The sequence below is a fragment of the Phyllobates terribilis genome, unplaced genomic scaffold, assembly GCF_046119375.1.
Source record: "Phyllobates terribilis strain yellow unplaced genomic scaffold, ASM4611937v1 Scaffold_4__5_contigs__length_816908805, whole genome shotgun sequence".
Classification (NCBI taxonomy): domain Eukaryota; kingdom Metazoa; phylum Chordata; class Amphibia; order Anura; family Dendrobatidae; genus Phyllobates; species Phyllobates terribilis.
The window spans coordinates 691,423,362-691,439,724 of NW_027362764.1; the positions used below are offsets into that span (position 1 = coordinate 691,423,362).

The 16,363-nt window shown below is 52.6% G+C and overlaps 8 non-coding genes across 8 annotated transcripts; all 8 read left to right on the forward strand.

Annotated features, from left to right (window-relative positions):
* The first annotated feature begins 2,358 nt into the window (after positions 1–2,358).
* Positions 2,359–2,477, forward strand: LOC141270438 (5S ribosomal RNA). Its single transcript, XR_012321674.1, has one exon. It is a non-coding gene; the product is annotated as a 5S ribosomal RNA (ribosomal RNA).
* A 1,706-nt stretch (positions 2,478–4,183) lies between these two features.
* Positions 4,184–4,302, forward strand: LOC141270365 (5S ribosomal RNA). Its single transcript, XR_012321603.1, has one exon. It is a non-coding gene; the product is annotated as a 5S ribosomal RNA (ribosomal RNA).
* Positions 4,303–5,987: 1,685 nt separating this feature from the next.
* Positions 5,988–6,106, forward strand: LOC141266980 (5S ribosomal RNA). Its single transcript, XR_012320999.1, has one exon. It is a non-coding gene; the product is annotated as a 5S ribosomal RNA (ribosomal RNA).
* A 1,706-nt stretch (positions 6,107–7,812) lies between these two features.
* On the forward strand, positions 7,813–7,931 carry LOC141267477 (5S ribosomal RNA). Its single transcript, XR_012321308.1, has one exon. It is a non-coding gene; the product is annotated as a 5S ribosomal RNA (ribosomal RNA).
* Positions 7,932–9,637: 1,706 nt separating this feature from the next.
* On the forward strand, positions 9,638–9,756 carry LOC141266691 (5S ribosomal RNA). The gene has a single exon (XR_012320719.1). It is a non-coding gene; the product is annotated as a 5S ribosomal RNA (ribosomal RNA).
* A 1,706-nt stretch (positions 9,757–11,462) lies between these two features.
* On the forward strand, positions 11,463–11,581 carry LOC141267811 (5S ribosomal RNA). Its single transcript, XR_012321341.1, has one exon. It is a non-coding gene; the product is annotated as a 5S ribosomal RNA (ribosomal RNA).
* Positions 11,582–13,287: 1,706 nt separating this feature from the next.
* On the forward strand, positions 13,288–13,406 carry LOC141266965 (5S ribosomal RNA). The gene has a single exon (XR_012320984.1). It is a non-coding gene; the product is annotated as a 5S ribosomal RNA (ribosomal RNA).
* A 1,706-nt stretch (positions 13,407–15,112) lies between these two features.
* LOC141267252 (5S ribosomal RNA) lies at positions 15,113–15,231 on the forward strand. The gene has a single exon (XR_012321261.1). It is a non-coding gene; the product is annotated as a 5S ribosomal RNA (ribosomal RNA).
* The last annotated feature ends 1,132 nt before the right edge of the window (positions 15,232–16,363 follow it).

A 16,363-nucleotide genomic window follows, 5' to 3' on the forward strand; every position in this document is an offset into this window, starting at 1 on the left:
CAAAGCACAATCGTTAACAATCCCGAAAAGTAGGAAGAATGGGAAGCATTTAAGGAAACCAGGATGGATGAACACAGAACTTAAACACATGCTAAAAAGAAAGAAAGAAATGTTTATTAAATGGAAAGAGGGAGGCATATCTAAAGAAGATTATAATGCAGTCTGCAGATCCTGTAGGGCACGTATCAGGTTAGCTAAAGCTGACAATGAATTAAGGCTTGCAAGAGATGTCAGAGGCAATAAAAAAGGATTTTGGGGGTATGTCAAAAGTAAAAGAAAAGTCAAAGATGCTATAGGATTTTTACAGGATGAAAATGGAGAAATGGTAAGAGAGGATGTTGAGAAGGCCGAACTTTTTAATTCCTATTTTGCATCTGTTTTCTCTCAGAAAGAAAATGTAACATCAACTGATCTTCACTGTCCATTTAAAGGAATAGAGGAATCCAAGTTATCAGTAAACAGAAAGATTGTGAGGGAATATTTAGCTAACATAAATGAGTTCAAGTCTCCAGGTCCAGATGAATTACACCCCAGAGTACTGAAGGAGATTGTAGAAGAAATTTTAGAACCACTCTCCATAATCTTTGAAAATTCTTGGAGAACAGGAGAAGTCCCAGAAGACTGGAGAAGAGCAAATGTTGTTCCTATCTTCAAAAAGGGGAAGAAGGTGGACCCAGGGAACTATAGGCCGGTGAGTCTGACTTCTATACCAGGAAAGATCTTTGAACAAATTATTAAACAACATGTATGTAAGTACATGGATAAGAATGAAGTGATTAACCAGAGTCAGCATGGGTTTGTAACTAACAAGTCATGTCAGACTAACTTAATTTCCTTCTATGACAGAATCACTGACTGGGTGGATCAGGGAAATGCTGTAGATATAGTATATCTTGACTTCAGCAAAGCATTTGACAAAGTATCTCACATCATCCTTATTGAAAAAATGACCAAGTATGCAATGGACCAGGCAACTGTTAGGTGGATTCATAACTGGCTTAGTGATCGGACTCAAAGGGTGGTTGTAAATGGCTTCACATCCAGCTGGATGAATGTCTCAAGTGGGGTACCACAGGGCTCCGTCCTGGGACCTGTATTGTTCAACATCTTTATCAATGATTTAGATGAAGGAATTGAGGGTAAACTGATTAAATTTGCTGATGACACAAAGCTAGGAGGGATAGCTAATACTAGAGAAGAGAGAGAGAGGATTCAAAAAGACCTAAATAAACTGGAGCAGTGGGCAGCAACCAACAGAATGGTTTTTAACAGGGAAAAATGCAAAGTACTACATCTGGGCAATAAAAATGAAAAAAGCATATACAGAATGGGAGGAATAGAGCTAAGCAACAGTACATGTGAAAAAGACTTAGGTATACTAATAGATCATAGACTGAACATGAGTCAACAGTGTGATGCAGCAGCAAAAAAGGCAAATACAATTCTGGGATGTATTAACAGAAGCATACAGTCTAGATCAAGTGAAGTCATTATCGGTCTTTACTCCTCTTTGGTCAGACCTCATCTGGAATACTGTGTACAGTTTTGGGCACCACATTTTAAAAAAGACATAGACAAACTGGAGCAAGTTCAGAGAAGAGCGACCAGAATGGTGACTGGTCTGCAAACCATGTCCTATGAGGAACGGTTGCAGGATTTGGGAATGTTTAGCTTGCAAAAAAGAAGACTGAGAGGAGACTTAATAGCTGTCTACAAATATGTCAAGGGCTGTCACATTGTAGAAGGATCATCTTTATTCTCATTTGCACAAGGAAAGACTAGAAGCAATGGGATGAAACTAAATGGGAGGAGACACAGATTAGATATTAGAAAAAACTTTTTGACAGTTAGGGTGATTAATGAGTGGAACAGGCTGCCACGAGAGGTGGTGAGTTCCCCTTCAATGGACGTCTTCAAACAGAGGCTGGACAGACATCTGTCTGAGATGATCTAGTGAATCCTGCTTTGAGCAGGGGGTTGGACCAGATGACCCAGGAGGTCCCTTCCAACTCTACCATTCTATGATTCTATGATTAAAAGTTAATCCCCGGCTGCAGGCTATTAGAAAGCAACTAACCGCGCTCTACTCACCCTACCCAGGTCTACCGGTGAGTCTCGCCGCTGCTCCCGGCCTGTGGCATTGGCCGCGACGCTGACGTTCCGTCGACAGCGCGGCAGCCGATCAGTGAGCTCAGCGGCTCTGAGCGGGGCGTTCTGTCTACAAGACCTTTTTAAGGAGCCAGCAAAAAAGTGAAGAGAAAGGAAAGCACAAAAGCACCTTGTCTTACTAAGCACTGGAAAGGGCAGCCGGCAACCGGACGTCAAAGTGGAAAAGCAGCAAGTGAGAGGCCTGTCTCTGCCTACGGCCACACCACCCTGAACACGCCTGATCTCGTCTGATCTTGGAAGCTAAGCAGGGTTGGGCCTGGTTAGTACTTGGATGGGAGACCGCCTAGGAATACCAGGTGCTGTAGGCTTTTGCCTTTTCTTACTTCCACCAGCAGGGGTCACTCTCCTCTATGCCTTTTTTCCATTCCTTTTTTCACAAGCGCACACATGCTCCTTTCTTCTTTTCATTTGCTTTCTCTCTTGCGCTATTTAATCCTTGCAAAATACCAGCATCCTTCTCATCACCGTGGACCTCCAGCATTGTTGCTTATTTACTTTTAATACTAGGCTTCTTTTCACCAGGACCAGCGACTCCCGCATGACTGGAGGCAACCACCGCTGACCTGGAGGCAACCACCGGTAACCTGGAGGCCAGTTTACAGCACAACCCAAGCAAAACACCTTTGCAGGCCACACGACCCCCCCGAAGAGCAGCTCAAATTCACTCGCAACCATCTCACCCTCTTCCTTCATTCACTCCTGGGCGTTTCGCTCCACCCCAAGTTGCGGGTCCAGCTTGCTCTTTCTGTCACATCCCCGCGATGAACGGTTTAGCCTGCAGGAGACCCTGCGCCGAGCCATTTTTAAACACATCTGATGCGGCAGGTGTTTCATTGCTCAACAAACAACACCTATAGGGACGGCACAGCCTATGCATCGGTCCTTCGGAGACCGCCCCAGAACGGCCAGAGTTCTCGTCCCCACGCGAGCCTGAGGAAGGCTGGCCGGGCGATGGGCCAAGCAGCGTCTACTGGCCATACCACCTTGGATACGTCCGATCTCGGAAGCAAAGCAGAGATGGGTTCGGAAATACTTGGTTGGGACACCTCCTGAGAACACCAGGTATTGTAGACAATTTTGATGACGTTTTGCCATCTTGCCCAGCTCGGCTAGCATTGAGTGGCGCCTTGCTGGACACCGACCTTACGTAAAGTAGAGGCTGGAAGTCCCAAGCATCCCAAGCCCCCCAAGACCTCTAAGATAAGGACGCAACCCCGCCGCCTCTACCAGGCCTCACACCGAGCTCCTTGCCACGGCTAGGAGTGCTTATTGACCCCGCAGCCGGCCGTATGCAAATGATGGCGTTAAAAGCATCTCGCGCTGTGAAGGGGCCAGGCTTTCAGCAGCTGCCCAGGGGATGGTTTTAGAGGGCGACCGCCTAACGAGGGCCAGCAGAAGTAACGTCTTCTTCTTCAAAGAATCTTGTGTAACTAACCCAATCAGACAGCTGCCCAGGAGCTAACCTCAGTGCTAGGAAGGAGCGGGAGGGAATTGAGGGGGTGGTTCCTGCTAAGGCCCTGAAATAATAATAAGACAGGCAGGAGAGTCTGACGCATGGTGGCGGAAAAGCTGCAGGTGCAAATAGGGAATGTGGTCTCGTGCGAGCAACTTGTGCATGCTCGCTGTGTGTGAGTGTGCGCTTCCTAGGTACGGCGCGCTGCAGACAGTCAAAAGGGTTGCTCCCTTTCATTAAAAGTTAATCCCCGGCTGCAGGCTATTAGAAAGCAACTAACCGCGCTCTACTCACCCTACCCAGGTCTACCGGTGAGTCTCGCCGCTGCTCCCGGCCTGTGGCATTGGCCGCGACGCTGACGTTCCGTCGACAGCGCGGCAGCCGATCAGTGAGCTCAGCGGCTCTGAGCGGGGCGTTCTGTCTACAAGACCTTTTTAAGGAGCCAGCAAAAAAGTGAAGAGAAAGGAAAGCACAAAAGCACCTTGTCTTACTAAGCACTGGAAAGGGCAGCCGGCAACCGGACGTCAAAGTGGAAAAGCAGCAAGTGAGAGGCCTGTCTTTGCCTACAGCCACACCACCCTGAACACGCCTGATCTTGTCTGATCTCGGAAGCTAAGCAGGGTCGGGCCTGGTTAGTACTTGGATGGGAGACCACCTGGGAATACCAGGTGCTGTAGGCTTTTGCCTTTTCTTACTTCCACCAGCAGGGGTCACTCTCCTCTATGCCTTTTTTCCATTCCTTTTTTCACAAGCGCACACATGCTCCTTTCTTCTTTTCATTTGCTTTCTCTCTTGCGCTATTTAATCCTTGCAAAATACCAGCATCCTTCTCATCACCGTGGGCCTCCAGCATTGTTGCTTATTTACTTTTAATACTAGGCTTCTTTTCACCAGGACCAGCGACTCCCGCATGACTGGAGGCAACCACCGCTGACCTGGAGGCCAGTTTACAGCACAACCCAAGCAAAACACCTTTGCAGGCCACACGACCCCCCCGAAGAGCAGCTCAAATTCACTCGCAACCATCTCACCCTCTTCCTTCATTCACTCCTGGGCGTTTCGCTCCACCCCAAGTTGCGGGTCCAGCTTGCTCTTTCTGTCACATCCCCGCGATGAACGGTTTAGCCTGCAGGAGACCCTGCGCCGAGCCATTTTTAAACACATCTGATGCGGCAGGTGTTTCATTGCTCAACAAACAACACCTATAGGGACGGCACAGCCTATGCATCGGTCCTTCGGAGACCGCCCCAGAACGGCCAGAGTTCTCGTCCCCACGCGAGCCTGAGGAAGGCTGGCCGGGCGATGGGCCAAGCAGCGTCTACTGTCCATACCACCTTGGATACGTCCGATCTCGGAAGCAAAGCAGAGATGGGTTCGGAAATACTTGGTTGGGACACCTCCTGAGAACACCAGGTATTGTAGACAATTTTGATGACGTTTTGCCATCTTGCCCAGCTCGGCTAGCATTGAGTGGCGCCTTGCTGGACACCGACCTTACGTAAAGTAGAGGCTGGAAGTCCCAAGCCTCCCAAGCCTCCCAAGACCTCTAAGATAAGGACGCAACCCCGCCGCCTCTACCAGGCCTCACACCGAGCTCCTTGACACGGCTAGGAGTGCTTATTGACCCCGCAGCCGGCCGTATGCAAATGATGGCGTTAAAAGCATCTCGCGCTGTGAAGGGGCCAGGCTTTCAGCAGCTGCCCAGGGGATGGTTTTAGAGGGCGACCGCCTAACGAGGGCCAGCAGAAGTAACGTCTTCTTCTTCAAAGAAGCTTGTGTAACTAACCCAATCAGACAGCTGCCCAGGAGCTAACCTCAGTGCTAGGAAGGAGCGGGAGGGAATTGAGGGGGTGGTTCCTGCTAAGGCCCTGAAATAATAATAAGACAGGCAGGAGAGTCTGACGCATGGTGGCGGAAAAGCTGCAGGTGCAAATAGGGAATGTGGTCTCGTGCGAGCAACTTGTGCATGCTCGCTGTGTGTGAGTGTGCGCTTCCTAGGTACGGCGCGCTGCAGACAGTCAAAAGGGTTGCTCCCTTTCATTAAAAGTTAATCCCCGGCTGCAGGCTATTAGAAAGCAACTAACCGCGCTCTACTCACCCTACCCAGGTCTACCGGTGAGTCTCGCCGCTGCTCCCGGCCTGTGGCATTGGCCGCGACGCTGACGTTCCGTCGACAGCGCGGCAGCCGATCAGTGAGCTCAGCGGCTCTGAGCGGGGCGTTCTGTCTACAAGACCTTTTTAAGGAGCCAGCAAAAAAGTGAAGAGAAAAGAAAGCACAAAAGCACCTTGTCTTACTAAGCACTAGAAAGGGCAGCCGGCAACCGGACGTCAAAGTGGAAAAGCAGCAAGTGAGAGGCCTGTTTCTGCCTACGGCCACACCACCCTGAACACGCCCGATCTCGTCTTATCTTGGAAGCTAAGCAGGGTCAGGCCTGGTTAGTACTTGGATGGGAGACCACCTGGGAATACCAGGTGCTGTAGGCTTTTGCCTTTTCTTACTTCCACCAGCAGGGGTCACTCTCCTCTATGCCTTTTTTCCATTCCTTTTTTCACAAGCGCACACATGCTCCTTTCTTCTTTTCATTTGCTTTCTCTCTTGCGCTATTTAATCCTTGTAAAATACCAGCATCCTTCTCATCACCGTGGGCCTCCAGCATTGTTGCTTATTTACTTTTAATACTAGGCTTCTTTTCACCAGGACCAGCGACTCCCGCATGACTGGAGGCAACCACCGCTGACCTGGAGGCAACCACCGGTAACCTGGAGGCCAGTTTACAGCACAACCCAAGCAAAACACCTTTGCAGGCCACACGACCCCCCCGAAGAGCAGCTCAAATTCACTCGCAACCATCTCACCCTCTTCCTTCATTCACTCCTGGGCGTTTCGCTCCACCCCAAGTTGCGGGTCCAGCTTGCTCTTTCTGTCACATCCCCGCGATGAACGGTTTAGCCTGCAGGAGACCCTGCGCCGAGCCATTTTTAAACACATCTGATGCGGCAGGTGTTTCATTGCTCAACAAACAACACCTATAGGGACGGCACAGCCTATGCATCGGTCCTTCGGAGACCGCCCCAGAACGGCCAGAGTTCTCGTCCCCACGCGAGCCTGAGGAAGGCTGGCCGGGCGATGGGCCAAGCAGCGTCTACTGGCCATACCACCTTGGATACGTCCGATCTCGGAAGCAAAGCAGAGATGGGTTCGGAAATACTTGGTTGGGACACCTCCTGAGAACACCAGGTATTGTAGACAATTTTGATGACGTTTTGCCATCTTGCCCAGCTCGGCTAGCATTGAGTGGCGCCTTGCTGGACACCGACCTTACGTAAAGTAGAGGCTGGAAGTCCCAAGCATCCCAAGCCCCCCAAGACCTCTAAGATAAGGACGCAACCCCGCCGCCTCTACCAGGCCTCACACCGAGCTCCTTGCCACGGCTAGGAGTGCTTATTGACCCCGCAGCCGGCCGTATGCAAATGATGGCGTTAAAAGCATCTCGCGCTGTGAAGGGGCCAGGCATTCAGCAGCTGCCCAGGGGATGGTTTTAGAGGGCGACCGCCTAACGAGGGCCAGCAGAAGTAACGTCTTCTTCTTCAAAGAATCTTGTGTAACTAACCCAATCAGACAGCTGCCCAGGAGCTAACCTCAGTGCTAGGAAGGAGCGGGAGGGAATTGAGGGGGTGGTTCCTGCTAAGGCCCTGAAATAATAATAAGACAGGCAGGAGAGTCTGACGCATGGTGGCGGAAAAGCTGCAGGTGCAAATAGGGAATGTGGTCTCGTGCGAGCAACTTGTGCATGCTCGCTGTGTGTGAGTGTGCGCTTCCTAGGTACGGCGCGCTGCAGACAGTCAAAAGGGTTGCTCCCTTTCATTAAAAGTTAATCCCCGGCTGCAGGCTATTAGAAAGCAACTAACCGCGCTCTACTCACCCTACCCAGGTCTACCGGTGAGTCTCGCCGCTGCTCCCGGCCTGTGGCATTGGCCGCGACGCTGACGTTCCGTCGACAGCGCGGCAGCCGATCAGTGAGCTCAGCGGCTCTGAGCGGGGCGTTCTGTCTACAAGACCTTTTTAAGGAGCCAGCAAAAAAGTGAAGAGAAAGGAAAGCACAAAAGCACCTTGTCTTACTCAGCACTGGAAAGGGCAGCCGGCAACCGGACGTCAAAGTGGAAAAGCAGCAAGTGAGAGGCCTGTCTCTGCCTACGGCCACACCACCCTGAACACGCCCGATCTCGTCTGATCTTGGAAGCTAAGCAGGGTTGGGCCTGGTTAGTACTTGGATGGGAGACCGCCTGGGAATACCAGGTGCTGTAGGCTTTTGCCTTTTCTTACTTCCACCAGCAGGGGTCACTCTCCTCTATGCCTTTTTTCCATTCCTTTTTTCACAAGCGCACACATGCTCCTTTCTTCTTTTCATTTGCTTTCTCTCTTGCGCTATTTAATCCTTGCAAAATACCAGCATCCTTCTCATCACCGTGGGCCTCCAGCATTGTTGCTTATTTACTTTTAATACTAGGCTTCTTTTCACCAGGACCAGCGACTCCTGCATGACTGGAGGCAACCACCGCTGACCTGGAGGCAACCACCGGTAACCTGGAGGCCAGTTTACAGCACAACCCAAGCAAAACACCTTTGCAGGCCACACGACCCCCCCGAAGAGCAGCTCAAATTCACTCGCAACCATCTCACCCTCTTCCTTCATTCACTCCTGGGCGTTTCGCTCCACCCCAAGTTGCGGGTCCAGCTTGCTCTTTCTGTCACATCCCCGCGATGAACGGTTTAGCCTGCAGGAGACCCTGCGCCGAGCCATTTTTAAACACATCTGATGCGGCAGGTGTTTCATTGCTCAACAAACAACACCTATAGGGACGGCACAGCCTATGCATCGGTCCTTCGGAGACCGCCCCAGAACGGCCAGAGTTCTCGTCCCCACGCGAGCCTGAGGAAGGCTGGCCGGGCGATGGGCCAAGCAGCGTCTACTGGCCATACCACCTTGGATACGTCCGATCTCGGAAGCAAAGCAGAGATGGGTTCGGAAATACTTGGTTGGGACACCTCCTGAGAACACCAGGTATTGTAGACAATTTTGATGACGTTTTGCCATCTTGCCCAGCTCGGCTAGCATTGAGTGGCGCCTTGCTGGACACCGACCTTACGTAAAGTAGAGGCTGGAAGTCCCAAGCATCCCAAGCCCCCCAAGACCTCTAAGATAAGGACGCAACCCCGCCGCCTCTACCAGGCCTCACACCGAGCTCCTTGCCACGGCTAGGAGTGCTTATTGACCCCGCAGCCGGCCGTATGCAAATGATGGCGTTAAAAGCATCTCGCGCTGTGAAGGGGCCAGGCTTTTAGCAGCTGCCCAGGGGATGGTTTTAGAGGGCGACCGCCTAACGAGGGCCAGCAGAAGTAACGTCTTCTTCTTCAAAGAAGCTTGTGTAACTAACCCAATCAGACAGCTGCCCAGGAGCTAACCTCAGTGCTAGGAAGGAGCGGGAGGGAATTGAGGGGGTGGTTCCTGCTAAGGCCCTGAAATAATAATAAGACAGGCAGGAGAGTCTGACGCATGGTGGCGGAAAAGCTGCAGGTGCAAATAGTGAATGTGGTCTCGTGCGAGCAACTTGTGCATGCTCGCTGTGTGTGAGTGTGCGCTTCCTAGGTACGGCGCGCTGCAGACAGTCAAAAGGGTTGCTCCCTTTCATTAAAAGTTAATCCCCGGCTGCAGGCTATTAGAAAGCAACTAACCGCGCTCTACTCACCCTACCCAGGTCTACCGGTGAGTCTCGCCGCTGCTCCCGGCCTGTGGCATTGGCCGCGACGCTGACGTTCCGTCGACAGCGCGGCAGCCGATCAGTGAGCTCAGCGGCTCTGAGCGGGGCGTTCTGTCTACAAGACCTTTTTAAGGAGCCAGCAAAAAAGTGAAGAGAAAAGAAAGCACAAAAGCACCTTGTCTTACTAAGCACTGGAAAGGGCAGCCGGCAACCGGACGTCAAAGTGGAAAAGCAGCAAGTGAGATGCCTGTCTCTGCCTACGGCCACACCACCCTGAACACGCCCGATCTCGTCTGATCTCGGAAGCTAAGCAGGGTCAGGCCTGGTAAGTACTTGGATGGGAGACCGCCTGGGAATACCAGGTGCAGTAGTCTTTTGCCTTTTCTTACTTCCACCAGCAGGGGTCACTCTCCTCTATGCCTTTTTTCCATTCCTTTTTTCACAAGCGCACACATGCTCCTTTCTTCTTTTCATTTGCTTTCTCTCTTGCGCTATTTAATCCTTGCAAAATACCAGCATCCTTCTCATCACCGTGGGCCTCCAGCATTGTTGCTTATTTACTTTTAATACTAGGCTTCTTTTCACCAGGACCAGCGACTCCCGCATGACTGGAGGCAACCACCGCTGACCTGGAGGCAACCACCGGTAACCTGGAGGCCAGTTTACAGCACAACCCAAGCAAAACACCTTTGCAGGCCACACGACCCCCCCGAAGAGCAGCTCAAATTCACTCGCAACCATCTCACCCTCTTCCTTCATTCACTCCTGGGCGTTTCGCTCCACCCCAAGTTGCGGGTCCAGCTTGCTCTTTCTGTCACATCCCCGCGATGAACGGTTTAGCCTGCAGGAGACCCTGCGCCGAGCCATTTTTAAACACATCTGATGCGGCAGGTGTTTCATTGCTCAACAAACAACACCTATAGGGACGGCACAGCCTATGCATCGGTCCTTCGGAGACCGCCCCAGAACGGCCAGAGTTCTCGTCCCCACGCGAGCCTGAGGAAGGCTGGCCAGGCGATGGGCCAAGCAGCGTCTACTGGCCATACCACCGTGGATACGTCCGATCTCGGAAGCAAAGCAGAGATGGGTTCGGAAATACTTGGTTGGGACACCTCCTGAGAACACCAGGTATTGTAGACAATTTTGATGACGTTTTGCCATCTTGCCCAGCTCGGCTAGCATTGAGTGGCGCCTTGCTGGACACCGACCTTACGTAAAGTAGAGGCTGGAAGTCCCAAGCATCCCAAGCCCCCCAAGACCTCTAAGATAAGGACGCAACCCCGCCGCCTCTACCAGGCCTCACACCGAGCTCCTTGCCACGGCTAGGAGTGCTTATTGACCCCGCAGCCGGCCGTATGCAAATGATGGCGTTAAAAGCATCTCGCGCTGTGAAGGGGCCAGGCTTTCAGCAGCTGCCCAGGGGATGGTTTTAGAGGGCGACCGCCTAACGAGGGCCAGCAGAAGTAACGTCTTCTTCTTCAAAGAATCTTGTGTAACTAACCCAATCAGACAGCTGCCCAGGAGCTAACCTCAGTGCTAGGAAGGAGCGGGAGGGAATTGAGGGGGTGGTTCCTGCTAAGGCCCTGAAATAATAATAAGACAGGCAGGAGAGTCTGACGCATGGTGGCGGAAAAGCTGCAGGTGCAAATAGTGAATGTGGTCTCGTGCGAGCAACTTGTGCATGCTCGCTGTGTGTGAGTGTGCGCTTCCTAGGTACGGCGCGCTGCAGACAGTCAAAAGGGTTGCTCCCTTTCATTAAAAGTTAATCCCCGGCTGCAGGCTATTAGAAAGCAACTAACCGCGCTCTACTCACCCTACCCAGGTCTACCGGTGAGTCTCGCCGCTGCTCCCGGCCTGTGGCATTGGCCGCGACGCTGACGTTCCGTCGACAGCGCGGCAGCCGATCAGTGAGCTCAGCGGCTCTGAGCGGGGCGTTCTGTCTACAAGACCTTTTTAAGGAGCCAGCAAAAAAGTGAAGAGAAAAGAAAGCACAAAAGCACCTTGTCTTACTAAGCACTGGAAAGGGCAGCCGGCAACCGGACGTCAAAGTGGAAAAGCAGCAAGTGAGATTCATGTCTCTGCCTACGGCCACACCACCCTGAACACGCCCGATCTCGTCTGATCTTGGAAGCTAAGCAGGGTCGGGCCTGGTTAGTACTTGGATGGGAGACCACCTGGGAATACCAGGTGCTGTAGGCTTTTGCCTTTTCTTACTTCCACCAGCAGGGGTCACTCTCCTCTATGCCTTTTTTCCATTCCTTTTTTCACAAGCGCACACATGCTCCTTTCTTCTTTTCATTTGCTTTCTCTCTTGCGCTATTTAATCCTTGCAAAATACCAGCATCCTTCTCATCACCGTGGGCCTCCAGCATTGTTGCTTATTTACTTTTAATACTAGGCTTCTTTTCACCAGGACCAGCGACTCCCGCATGACTGGAGGCAACCACCGCTGACCTGGAGGCAACCACCGGTAACCTGGAGGCCAGTTTACAGCACAACCCAAGCAAAACACCTTTGCAAGTGACACGACCCCCCCGAAGAGCAGCTCAAATTCACTCGCAACCATCTCACCCTCTTCCTTCATTCACTCCTGGGCGTTTCGCTCCACCCCAAGTTGCGGGTCCAGCTTGCTCTTTCTGTCACATCCCCGCGATGAACGGTTTAGCCTGCAGGAGACCCTGCGCCGAGCCATTTTTAAACACATCTGATGCGGCAGGTGTTTCATTGCTCAACAAACAACACCTATAGGGACGGCACAGCCTATGCATCGGTCCTTCGGAGACCGCCCCAGAACGGCCAGAGTTCTCGTCCCCACGCGAGCCTGAGGAAGGCTGGCCGGGCGATGGGCCAAGCAGCGTCTACTGGCCATACCATCTTGGATACGTCCGATCTCGGAAGCAAAGCAGAGATGGGTTCGGAAATACTTGGTTGGGACACCTCCTGAGAACACCAGGTATTGTAGACAATTTTGATGACGTTTTGCCATCTTGCCCAGCTCGGCTAGCATTGAGTGGCGCCTTGCTGGACACCGACCTTACGTAAAGTAGAGGCTGGAAGTCCCAAGCATCCCAAGCCCCCCAAGACCTCTAAGATAAGGACGCAACCCCGCCGCCTCTACCAGACCTCACACCGAGCTCCTTGCCACGGCTAGGAGTGCTTATTGACCCCGCAGCCGGCCGTATGCAAATGATGGCGTTAAAAGCATCTCGCGCTGTGAAGGGGCCAGGCTTTCAGCAGCTGCCCAGGGGATGGTTTTAGAGGGCGACCGCCTAACGAGGGCCAGCAGAAGTAACGTCTTCTTCTTCAAAGAATCTTGTGTAACTAACCCAATCAGACAGCTGCCCAGGAGCTAACCTCAGTGCTAGGAAGGAGCGGGAGGGAATTGAGGGGGTGGTTCCTGCTAAGGCCCTGAAATAATAATAAGACAGGCAGGAGAGTCTGACGCATGGTGGCGGAAAAGCTGCAGGTGCAAATAGGGAATGTGGTCTCGTGCGAGCAACTTGTGCATGCTCGCTGTGTGTGAGTGTGCGCTTCCTAGGTACGGCGCGCTGCAGACAGTCAAAAGGGTTGCTCCCTTTCATTAAAAGTTAATCCCCGGCTGCAGGCTATTAGAAAGCAACTAACCGCGCTCTACTCACCCTACCCAGGTCTACCGGTGAGTCTCGCCGCTGCTCCCGGCCTGTGGCATTGGCCGCGACGCTGACGTTCCGTCGACAGCGCGGCAGCCGATCAGTGAGCTCAGCGGCTCTGAGCGGGGCGTTCTGTCTACAAGACCTTTTTAAGGAGCCAGCAAAAAAGTGAAGAGAAAGGAAAGTACAAAAGCATCTCGTCTTACTAAGCACTGGAAAGGGCAGCCGGCAACCGGACGTCAAAGTGGAAAAGCAGCAAGTGAGAGGCCTGTCTCTGCCTACGGCCACACCACCCTGAACACGCCTGATCTCGTCTGATCTTGGAAGCTAAGCAGGGTCGGGTCTTGTTAGTACTTGGATGGGAGACCGCCTGGGAATACCAGGTGCTGTAGGCTTTTGCCTTTTCTTACTTCCACCAGCAGGGGTCACTCTCCTCTATGCCTTTTTTCCATTCCTTTTTTCACAAGCGCACACATGCTCCTTTCTTCTTTTCATTTGCTTTCTCTCTTGCGCTATTTAATCCTTGCAAAATACCAGCATCCTTCTCATCACCGTGGGCCTCCAGCATTGTTGCTTATTTACTTTTAATACTAGGCTTCTTTTCACCAGGACCAGCGACTCCCGCATGACTGGAGGCAACCACCGCTGACCTGGAGGCAACCACCGGTAACCTGGAGGCCAGTTTACAGCACAACCCAAGCAAAACACCTTTGCAGGCCACACGACCCCCCCGAAGAGCAGCTCAAATTCACTCGCAACCATCTCACCCTCTTCCTTCATTCACTCCTGGGCGTTTCGCTCCACCCCAAGTTGCGGGTCCAGCTTGCTCTTTCTGTCACATCCCCGCGATGAACGGTTTAGCCTGCAGGAGACCCTGCGCCGAGCCATTTTTAAACACATCTGATGCGGCAGGTGTTTCATTGCTCAACAAACAACACCTATAGGGACGGCACAGCCTATGCATCGGTCCTTCGGAGACCGCCCCAGAACGGCCAGAGTTCTCGTCCCCACGCGAGCCTGAGGAAGGCTGGCCGGGCGATGGGCCAAGCAGCGTCTACTGGCCATACCACCTTGGATACGTCCGATCTCGGAAGCAAAGCAGAGATGGGTTCGGAAATACTTGGTTGGGACACCTCCTGAGAACACCAGGTATTGTAGACAATTTTGATGACGTTTTGCCATCTTGCCCAGCTCGGCTAGCATTGAGTAGCGCCTTGCTGGACACCGACCTTACGTAAAGTAGAGGCTGGAAGTCCCAAGCATCCCAAGCCCCCCAAGACCTCTAAGATAAGGACGCAACCCCGCCGCCCCTACCAGGCCTCACACCGAGCTCCTTGCCACGGCTAGGAGTGCTTATTGACCCCGCAGCCGGCCGTATGCAAATGATGGCGTTAAAAGCATCTCGCGCTGTGAAGGGGCCAGGCTTTCAGCAGCTGCCCAGGGGATGGTTTTAGAGGGCGACCGCCTAACGAGGGCCAGCAGAAGTAACGTCCTATTCTTCAAAGAATCTTGTGTAACTAACCCAATCAGACAGCTGCCCAGGAGCTAACCTCAGTGCTAGGAAGGAGCGGGAGGGAATTGAGGGGGTGGTTCCTGCTAAGGCCCTGAAATAATAATAAGACAGGCAGGAGAGTCTGACGCATGGTGGCGGAAAAGCTGCAGGTGCAAATAGGGAATGTGGTCTCGTGCGAGCAACTTGTGCATGCTCGCTGTGTGTGAGTGTGCGCTTCCTAGGTACGGCGCGCTGCAGACAGTCAAAAGGGTTGCTCCCTTTCATTAAAAGTTAATCCCCGGCTGCAGGCTATTAGAAAGCAACTAACCGCGCTCTACTCACCCTACCCAGGTCTACCGGTGAGTCTCGCCGCTGCTCCCGGCCTGTGGCATTGGCCGCGACGCTGACGTTCCGTCGACAGCGCGGCAGCCGATCAGTGAGCTCAGCGGCTCTGAGCGGGGCGTTCTGTCTACAAGACCTTTTTAAGGAGCCAGCAAAAAAGTGAAGAGAAAAGAAAGCACAAAAGCACCTTGTCTTACTAAGCACTGGAAAGGGCAGCCGGCAACCGGACGTCAAAGTGGAAAAGCAGCAAGTGAGAGGCCTGTCTCTGCCTACGGCCACACCACCCTGAACATGCCCGATCTCGTCTGATCTCGGAAGCTAAGCAGGGTCGGGCCTGGTTAGTACTTGGATGGGAGACCGCCTGGGAATACCAGGTGCTGTAGGCTTTTGCCTTTTCTTACTTCCACCAGCAGGGGTCACTCTCCTCTTTGCCTTTTTTCCATTCCTTTTTTCACAAGCGCACACATGCTCCTTTCTTCTTTTCATTTGCTTTCTCTCTTGCGCTGTTTAATCCTTGCAAAATACCAGCATCCTTCTCATCACCGTGGGCCTCCAGCATTGTTGCTTATTTACTTTTAATACTAGGCTTCTTTTCACCAGGACCAGCGACTCCCGCATGACTGGAGGCAACCACCGCTGACCTGGAGGCAACCACCGGTAACCTGGAGGCCAGTTTACAGCACAACCCAAGCAAAACACCTTTGCAGGCCACACGACCCCCCCGAAGAGCAGCTCAAATTCACTCGCAACCATCTCACCCTCTTCCTTCATTCACTCCTGGGCGTTTCGCTCCACCCCAAGTTGCGGGTCCAGCTTGCTCTTTCTGTCACATCCCCGCGATGAACGGTTTAGCCTGCAGGAGACCCTGCGCCGAGCCATTTTTAAACACATCTGATGCGGCAGATGTTTCATTGCTCAACAAACAACACCTATAGGGACGGCACAGCCTATGCATCGGTCCTTCGGAGACCGCCCCAGAACGGCCAGAGTTCTCATCCCCACGCGAGCCTGAGGAAGGCTGGCCGGGCGATGGGCCAAGCAGCGTCTACTGGCCATACCACCTTGGATACGTCCGATCTCGGAAGCAAAGCAGAGATGGGTTCGGAAATACTTGGTTGGGACACCTCCTGAGAACACCAGGTATTGTAGACAATTTTGATGACGTTTTGCCATCTTGCCCAGCTCGGCTAGCATTGAGTGGCGCCTTGCTGGACACCGACCTTACGTAAAGTAGAGGCTGGAAGTCCCAAGCATCCCAAGCCCCCCAAGACCTCTAAGATAAGGACGCAACCCCGCCGCCTCTACCAGGCCTCACACCGAGCTCCTTGCCACGGCTAGGAGTGCTTATTGACCCCGCAGCCGGCCGTATGCAAATGATGGCGTTAAAAGCATCTCGCGCTGTGAAGGGGCCAGGCATTCAGCAGCTGCCCAGGGGATGGTTTTAGAGGGCGACCGCCTAACGAGGGCCAGCAGAAGTAACGTCTTCTTCTTCAAAGAATCTTGTGTAACTAACCCAAT